At 36.0% G+C, this 9,868-nt stretch overlaps 1 non-coding gene across 1 annotated transcript; it reads right to left on the reverse strand.

Moving 5' to 3' along the window:
- Positions 1-8,932: 8,932 nt before the first annotated feature.
- Positions 8,933-9,037, reverse strand: LOC119624082 (small nucleolar RNA U13). The gene has a single exon (XR_005240170.1). It is a non-coding gene; the product is annotated as a small nucleolar RNA U13 (small nucleolar RNA).
- Positions 9,038-9,868: the final 831 nt, after the last annotated feature.

Consider the following 9,868-nt stretch of genomic DNA (forward strand, 5'->3'; position numbering starts at 1 on the left):
AGTTTTGGTATGTTGTGTTTCAAGTTTCACTTGTTTCTAGAAATTTGACCTAATGTTATTCAAGAGCATGTTGTTTAATTTCCTTATATTTATGTATTTTTCCCAAGTTTATTTTTTATTGATATTTAGTTTTATTCTATTATAGTCTGAGAAGATACTTGATATAATTTTTATTTTTCAAAAATTTGTTGAGACTTGTTTTGGGTTCTAACATATAGTTTATCTTGGAGAATGTTCCATGTGCTGAGGAGAATATATATGTTGAAGCTGTTGGATAAAATGTTCTGTAGATGTCTTTTAGGTCCATTTCGTCTAAAGTGCCGTTTAAATCCAATGTTGCTTTGTTAATTTTCTGTCTAGATGATCTGTCTAATGCTGAGAGTGGGATGTTAAAGTTCCCGATTACTATTGTGTTTGAGTCTATCTCTCTCTTTAGATCTAAAATATTTGCTTTATATATCTGGGTGCTCCAGTGTTGCGTGCATATATGTTTAGAATTATTATATCCTTTTGCTGAATTGATCACTTTATTATTATCTTATGACCTTCTTTTTCTAATTGTACTGTTTTGGACTTAAAATCTGTTATTTCGGATAGAAGTACAGTTACTCCTGCTTGTTTTTGGTTTCTATTTGTGTGGATTTTTTTTTCATCCCTTTACTTTCAGTTTACATGTGTCTTTACAGGTGAGATGAGTTTCTTGTAAGCAGCATATAGTTGGGTTTAAAAAATACATTCAGGGCTGGGTGCGGTGGCTCATGCCTGTAATTCCAGCACTTTGGGAGGCCAAAGTTGGCAAAACATGAGTTCAGGAGTTTGAGACCAGCCTGGCCAACATAGTGAAACCCTGTCTCTACTAAAAATACAAAAATTAGCTGCACATGGTGGTGCGTGCCTGTAGTCCTAGCTACTCGGGAGGCTGAGGCAGGGGAATTGCTTGAACCCAGGAGACAGAGGTTGTGGTGAGCCAAGATTGTGCCACTGCACTCCAGCCTGGGCAAAGAGTGAGACTCCCTCTCAAAAATAAAATAAAATAAAATAAAATAAAATAAAATAAAATAAAATAAAATTCAGCAAGTTCATATCTTTTACATGGAAGGAGTAATCAATTTATATTCAAGATTATTATTTATATGTAAGGGCTTACTTCTGTCATTTTATTTATTGATTCCTGGTTGTTTTGTATATCCTTTGTTCTTTTTGTTCTCTCTTATTGTTTATCATTGTCATGTAGTGGTTTTCTATAGCGGTAACATTTAAGTCCCTTCTCATCCTCATTTGTATGTTTGCTCTACCAGTGGGCTTTATACATTCATGTGTTTTCATATGGTAGATATTGTTCTTTTGCTTTCACATGTAGAACTCCCTTCAGCATTTCTTATAGGGCCAGTCTAGTGGTTGTAAATTCCCTTAGCTTTTGTTTGTCTGGAAAATATTTTTTTTCTCTTTCATTTATGAAGGACATTGCTGCTCGTAATTTTTTCTTTTAGCACTTTGAATACATAATCCAACTTTCTCCTGGCCTGTAAGGTTTCTGATGAAAAATATACTGCTTGTCTGATTGGAGTTCCCTTAAATGTGACTAGATGCTTTTTTCTTGTTTTTAGAATTCTCTCTTTGTCTTTGACTTATAACGATTTGACTATAATGTACTATGGAGAAGACATTTTCGAATTGTATCTGTTTGGAGATTCATGAGCTTCCTGTATCTGGAAGTCTACATCTCTTGCTAGATTTTGAAAGTTTTCAGATAAATTAAATAGGTTTCTATCCCTTCCATATTTTCCTTTGCCTCCTGGGACACTGATAATTCAAATATTTCATCACTTTATTGTGTACCATATGTCATGCAGACTTTGTTCATTGTTTTTATTCATTTTTCTTTATTTGTATCTGGGTTATTTCAAAAGACTTGTCTTCAAGTTCTAAAATTATTCCTTCTATGTAATCCAGTCTATTGCTGAAGCTTTCAAATGTATTTTGCATTTATTTGGTGAATTAATTAGTTCCCAAATTTCTATTTTTTAATGACATCCATTATTTTGGTAAATTTCTCAATTGTATCCTGAATTATTTTTTCTGATTTCTTTGTATTGTTTATCTAAATTGTTTTGTATGTCATCGAGCTTCTTCAATATAATTATGTTTAATTCTTTATTCAGGATTTCATACTTTTTAAAATTGGAATCTACTGCTGGAAAATGATTGTGTTCTTTTGGAAATGTCATATTTCATTGGTTATTAATGGTTTTTTGTGTCCTTAAGTTGATATCTGCATATCTGTTGTAAAGTCAGTTTTTCCAGGTTTTTGAATTGGTTTCATAGGGGACAACTTTTTCCTTAAGATGTATCTATGATGTTGGTTGCATAGGGCACGTTGGCCTTGATTCTGAGGCATGCAGTAGTGTAGTCTTTGTATAATTTTTTTTTTTTTTTTTTTTTTTGGTTGAGACGGAATCTCGTTCTGTCGCCCAGGCTGGAGTGCAGTGGCTGGATCTCAGCTCACTGCAAGCTCCGCCTCCCGGGTTTACGCCATTCTCCTGCCTCAGCCTCCCAAGTAGCTGGGACTACAGGCGCCCGTCTTTGTATAATTTTTTAACCTGTAGACAGCTTCAGCAGTCTGTGACTTCCTCAGTAGCTTAGAGTGCAGTTTTTAGTGAAGGCTGTTGTGAAGATTTTCTGGTGATGGGGATGAGCAGTTGGGGACTAAAGTTGTACTGAGTGGTTAACTGGGCCCCACGGTGATGTATACTGGCATTGGTATCAGCAGGTCCGGGCAGGTAAATTCTTGGGTCTCCAGGCAGCTTGCTCATGTGCTGGCAATGGCAGCAGTGAGCCAGGTGGGTGGGTGGGTCCTTGGGCCCCTGGGCAGCAGGCATGGTGTGGTCAATGGCTGCGGCAGTGGAAAGATAATCTATTGGCTTCCAAGTGGTCTGTGCTGGTGTTGGCAATGGCAGCAGTGGTCTGAGTATCGATGTAGTCATTCTTTAGTTCACTTTAATAAATGAGTATAATTTTACCTATCAAAATTTGTTTAAAATAAATATCTCTTATTTGTTTTATCTGCTTTGACATTAAGGATAAAATAATCTTAACCATCTTTTATGCAATGATTAATTCCACTAATATTAATTTACTTAACTGCTGCATCCATATTTCCATGCCAATTTATATTCCATAATTCCACATACGTTTATTTATAAAGAAATCATTAGGACAAAGTCAGTGTAGGTTGGGAATATGTAGCTTGACATCTAGAAGGAAAATTTGATTCATCTGGTTTTCCATGGTGTGGAAGGTGTTTGGGTTGCTCACCAGTATTTCCGGTTTTACTCTTTTTAGGCACACAACGCTGGGGGACACTGGTGGGAAAGGGATTATATTTCCACTCTTTCTTGAAGATTGACGTGATCTGGTGACTCAATTTAGTCAACAAAATGTGAGTAGAAGTGATAAGCAGTGCTTTGGTGCAGAAGTACTTATCATCCACATGAGACTGCCCAGCACACTCCTTTGCTGTGGTGACTCAGGAGCACTATTATAAGGATAGTGCCATGCAGTCAAGGCAGCTATCGAAGCAGAGCCCATGCCTTCAGGACAGACATTTTCATGGGGTATGAAGGACTTTGGGTGACTGAGAAACAACATTTTTTTTTGTACTAAATATCTGGTATTATGGTGGTGTTTTTTGTTACTACAGCATAAACCAACCAATTCTGACAGGTATCCATGCCTTTGTCTCTAATTAGTTTGTACTTTAATAGGCAGTCACTCTGTTTTGTTGTTCACATATGTTTTTGACTGCACTGCCTTTTGGTAATTAACTGTCTTTTTTTCCTAAGCAGTGTGAAGCTTTGGCACCTTTCCCCTTTTTCACTTGCACCATCTCAGATGAAATGCACTGGACATAATGTCTGGGTTCAATGCTTCGTAATCTACTTGTGCTGGCTCCAAGAAGATAATTTTTTGAAGCATTGGGAGGACATTTTTCCATTTGTTTGATTTTATGGGTGAACATAGTACACGATAGAAGGAGTGAATGGGATCCCAACTGGACAGCAGAAAAGGACTTTGGAGCTGCTATAAAAATTGAAAACTGGCCAGGCGCGGTGGCTCTCGCCTGTAATCCTAGCACTTTGGGAGGCCTAGATGGGCGGATCATGAGGTCAGGAGATCGAGACTATCATGGCTAACATGGTGACACCCCGCCTCTATTAAAAATACAAAAAAATTAGCCGGGCATGGTGGCGGGCGCCTGTAGTCCCAGCTACTTGGGACACTGAGGCAGGAGAATGGCGTGACCCCAGGAGGCAGAGCTTGCAGGGAGCCAAGATCACGCCACTGCACTCCAACCTGGGTAACAGAGTGAGACTCCATCTCAAAATAAAATAAAATAAAATAGGAAATAGTGTGCATGTCCAGTTTTGATAAACAATGACTGAAGATTTGACATTGTCTCTACTCTAGAAATCCCCGTTCTTGAAAAAATACAGTGAATGAAACAGTTCTTGTTTTGATGTGGACACTTCCTTGAAATTATCTCTCTCTCAGAGCTTATTTTATGCCATTATAACCCTTGTACTAAAGTGGCCCCTGAAAGTAGAAATTCAAGGCGCTTTATGGAGGAGGAGGGAGTATGGTGGTTCATTTGATGTGGACCTTTATCAAGTTTTTGGAAATCTTAGTCTGGCATTCCCCAGTTAAAGAAAAGATGATTTCTGAGGGAAAATAAGGGACATTTAAGAATTAAAAAAAAAAAAAAAGAAAAAAAAAGAAAAAGCTATCCATTTAATCCACTTATAAAATACCTTCTTCTAGAGCACTTTCATTTGCAGTCTAAATGAGACTTGAATTGACCCAGGAAAGAATGTCATTGCAATGCCAGGTTTCAAATACAGAGTGCTCGTTGCTTCTTTCATCTGCAGGTAATGTCATTATATATTGCAATCACTCTGATGGCATCTGCTCATTAGGAATTCATTGAGTGCTCATGTGGCTATAATGCACTTCCATTTGTATTCTGAGACAATTTAGCATTGGGGAACTTAAAAGTCATTTGATCAATCCTGTGTGGAGCTCCTGTTTTCACTCCAGGCAAATTAATGTGAAGATCATTGTAACATATTAAACATCTAATTGTTCATTGATGAAGTAGTAACACTGAAGTGTTCATATTTAAAGATGTAATATTTCATCAAATTTTGAAGGCATAAAAGTATTTTTCCTAGTTAGATTGAGTGGCAAAGACAGAGGAAGATTAACACTGAAATATGTAAAACTTAACTCATTGTTTTGGCATGTTTACTTTCATAGTTTAGGAAAACTGAGGGTATATTATCTGTGTATGGTTTGCTCATAAAATCATATTTTCTTACATATTAAGTTTAAAAGTATAATCTTTGTAAAATCAAACAATGCTGAATTTACAGATTAGTCACTTGCTTTCCCTAGTTTTAATGAATTTGCAATGATTTTGAAAGGATTTAAATGCTGTTGAACTTAGGAATTTAATATTGTCTTCACATTTTTGTGAAACTGTGAAGCCATCAAAACCTGAGAATAGAAGAAACCTTCAAAGTAATAGTAAAAAACAGGAAAAAATGATGGAAGCTGTACTTTCATAAACTCTACCAGGTTATGCAATAGTGAAAGTACTTATTTTTTTCAGAAGAGAGGTTGATGGAGAGGGGGGAAAAAAGGAGAATCCCTCCTCTTTCAAACTCACTACATGCAAATGTTGTCATATGAAATATTTCTAAACAGTCTTGTTTTCAAATGGTGTTAAGAAGAGGATATGTTTTGTCCTGTTAGCATTTTTAATAATTTGCAAAATTCAGAGGTTTTTTTTCAGATTAAGAGAAGTCTCTCAATATTTATTTTCTTGTTTTTGTGTATTTATAAACATAAATTTGAATTTTTATGTTTTCTAGAAGAATCCAGAAAAGGAGAATATGAATGAAAGGCAGTTTTATACACAAAAAGGCCAGTCAACATATTTTGTGAGGGGCTATGACTGGAAATATTTCAGTCCATATTATTGGGACAAATACCTGAAATTCTTAAGTGTGAAATTGCAAACCTTTAGAATAAATTATAATGATGACCTAGTACAATCTCCTCATCTTACAGGTGACGAAACCAAAACCTGGATATCAAATTAAAAGCTACTTTTTACAACATAAGATCTTAGAGATGAGAGCTTAAGAATGACATTAATAGATAGCATACAACAGTTTGAATATTTATTTGATATTATAACTACAAATACCCCAGCAGAACCTCTCTAAGACCTTATAATTATTTTAGGTTTTCTTATACTTAATTTACATGGTTTCCCTAAAGGTAAACTGATTCTAAGTTAACTCAAAGCTGAAGCTTGAAATAAGCATGCAGCTTTATTCATTCATTTATTTATTGAAAATTATCTTCTAAGAACAATGGAGTACTAGGCACTGTTCTAGATATTTATGATATGTCAGTGCTTATATAAACAAAAAGCTCTGCCCTGGTAGCAAGGACACAGACAAGTAATAATCAACACAATAAATAAGTTGAAAGATAGAAGGTGATTGTGCTATGAAAAAAAAATAGAGCAGGATGGGAGAACTGGAAGTGCAGGATGGGGTTAATATGAAAGATAGTTGCATCTTTAAATGTGGTGGTCAAAGTGGGACTTGATAAAGGTGACATTTAAGCAAAGGTCTGAAGACTGGGAGGAAGTTAACCAAATGGAAGTGGGTAGAAGAACATTCTTCATGAGGGAACAGCCAGCACAAACTCCAAGGTGAGATTGTGCATGGTATATTAGAGAAATAGCAAGGAGGCTAGTCTGGAGTGGAGTAAAAGACAGGGATCGCAGAAGAAGAAAAAGTCAGAAAGATTGTCAGGGGTCCAGACCTTGTGGGACCATGTAAAGAATTTGGATCACTGCGGGTGAAAGAGGAGCAGTTCGAGAGATTAGAATGGAAGAATGACATAATCTAATATGATGTCTTAAAAAATCATTTTTGGCTGTGTTGAGGACAGCCTCATCTTTAATGCAGAGTTTTACTTCCTCAAGACCTCTTTTCCTTGAGCTCTTTTGTTATCTTGTTCCTCTGTAACAAGTGCTTCCCCTGGATGGGGAAGGTTTAGAATAGCTTATGAAGGGCCCTGTGACTCTTTGAAAGTCAAGGCTCCTCTTTCTGGGCCTGCAAAGCCTTTGGTGATCTGCTCTGCCGGGCTCTGCACCTGTTGACCCCTAGCTGTGCTCCCGCTGGGTGGCCTCTCTAGTTTCTTTTCTCACATGGCACCTCTTTGTTTATTATCGCTTCTCCTTAGGAGGTGAAAGAAGCGTGGGATGAAAAATGTTTAGGATTTAATGTGTTTGTCCTGATCCCATCACTTTTGTTTCCGTAATTATAAAAGCAGCATGTTTTTAATGTAAAAAATTAGGAAATAGAGGCACACACAAAGTCCTCCCAAAAAAGAAAGTATAATCTTCTTACCCAAAGATAACTTTAACACAGTTTTTATATCTTTCCAGAACTCTGTGCACGTGTGTGTTTAAACAAAAAGGGTTTCTATTATGCATACGTTTGTAATCTTCTCATTTTACTTAATATATCATGATTGCGCACATGTTAATAAATATTTCTTTATGCCAATGTTGTAATAACTTAGTGCTGTTTCATTTTGTGAATGTACTATTAGTTATTTAATTGTCAGTATATAGTTAGACATTTAGATGGTAAAGTAGAAAATGTTTGTCCATATATTTAATTCTTCTTTAAAGTAAACATCGAGAATTGGTATTTTAGGTAAGTCAAATGTACACATATTTCTATATTTTTTGATGTATATTGCCACATTGTACTGAGAGTGATAATACCAGTTTTTTTATTCTCACCAGTACTCTATCAGGCCATTTCCTCCTACCCCAAACCCTCACAAACACAGGACTAAAAAAAAAAAAAAAATGCAAGTATTAACATGTAAAAAGTTACATATTATTATGTTACTTTTTATTGCTTTGATAATTAACGGCAAATATTTGTCAGTATCCTGCAGAAATCAACTTAGATACCCTTCTTTCACCTGGAAAGAGTTTCTAATGCCTTCATTCTGGGTTGGCCCCCTTTCCTACATGCCATAGAATTTTGTACTTTAAGTACCACTTGTAAACACCAATTTACTTCTCTTTCTGCTTCATTAGGCTTTCAGATCCATGAAGGCAGGGATCCTGCTGTCTTGCTCACCACCAGCCAGTGACTGGCACATCATAGCTTCTGAACAAATAGGTGTAAGTCTTGGAAACCATAATTTTAAAATAATGAAATAATTTAATTACATCACCAGTGGTTAATATCTTTTTGCCCTTCTTAAAGAAAATATATTTTACCGCCCATTTGACCAGCAGAGCAGTGGCCTTTTTCCCCCCTAATTTCTAGGCATTAGAAACAAATTTGTACATACTAGAATTCTGGAGAATGAATGAATGAATGAATGGATGGATGGAGGCTCTTTCCATTGTCTATTCCATTTATAGTCTTCTGGTCAGCTGATGAGAATATACCCCCAACCTCTAGACTGAAAGTTGATTAAAAACCCCTAGCAAAACAAAACAAAAATACAGGCAAAGAGGAAACTCATAAATTATGTTTGTTTGATAACTCAAAGTGAATCACATTCTATTTTCTAAATTAATTCAACTTCAGAGCTTCATTCATGACTGTGTTTCTAGCCAATTCTTGGCTTTCCAGGTTATCTAGACACTACTTGTGACCTGGCAGTGCTTTTCTAAATAAATCATGTGTTAAGGGATTTCTGTGTAGTAAACTATAGATCTTGTCTCCGTTATACAGTCTGTGAATTTCCAACTGAATTTCTATGAAAGTCTATTTCAAACCTCAAATGATTAACTACTTTATTAGCATATATTTCTTTTTTTTCAGGTCAGACAGGTAATGTCCCCACATTGTAACTAGGTTCAGAGGGTGGCACATCTCACATATGTATGTGAACACCCAGTCATCGTGTTCATGAACTACAAGAGGATCGTATTACTATATATTTCACTTTAATTTTTATGTACCAGAATATTTGGTTTAGCTAATTTAATGAAATTTGTTAATATTTAAAAATTAATAAACACATAAAGAATGTTAGTCATTTTAATATAACTATTGAGAAAGTGAAGAAGTGATTTTAGTAAAAGTCAGTTGGTAATGGGTTTTGATTATTTGGACATCTAAGTTCAATGAATGCAAACAAATTAGAAAGGGGACAGGTGAAGAAATTGAGGAAAAGACTCACAGTTATCTCTCTATCTCTCTCTCTCTCTCTTTTTTTTTTTTTTTTTAAATTGAGACAGGGTCTCACTCTTTCATCTAGGTTGGTGTGCTGTGGCGTGATCTCAGCTCACTGGAACCTCTGCCTCCAGGGTTCAAGTGACTCTCCCACCTCAACTTCACCATTAGCTGGAACTACAGGCGTGCGCCACCACACCTGGCCAATTTTTGTATTTTTGGCAGAGATGGGGTTTTGCCATGTTGACTAGGCTGGCCTTAAACTCCTGACCTCAAGTGATCTTCCTGCCTTGGCCTCCCAAAGTGCTGGGATTACAGGTGTGAGCCACTGTGCATGGCCTCATAGTTATCTCTTAATTACTGGTAAGATGGTTCAAAAGGATTATCTGAAAACAATATAAATAATCTTTTCTTAAAATTATATTTTTAAACATAATGAAGTTATGTTGGGGATTGGGGTTGAATGCAAAGTACTAAAGACAAGACTTTGAAATATTTTAAAAAATAATACTTGTATTTATTTCTAGTTTCCACTCCTAATTATCAGACTAAGCAATGACAAAGGTTGGTACCTAGAATAG

This window comes from Chlorocebus sabaeus, chromosome 7 (genome assembly GCF_047675955.1).
Source record: "Chlorocebus sabaeus isolate Y175 chromosome 7, mChlSab1.0.hap1, whole genome shotgun sequence".
Lineage (NCBI taxonomy): Eukaryota > Metazoa > Chordata > Mammalia > Primates > Cercopithecidae > Chlorocebus > Chlorocebus sabaeus.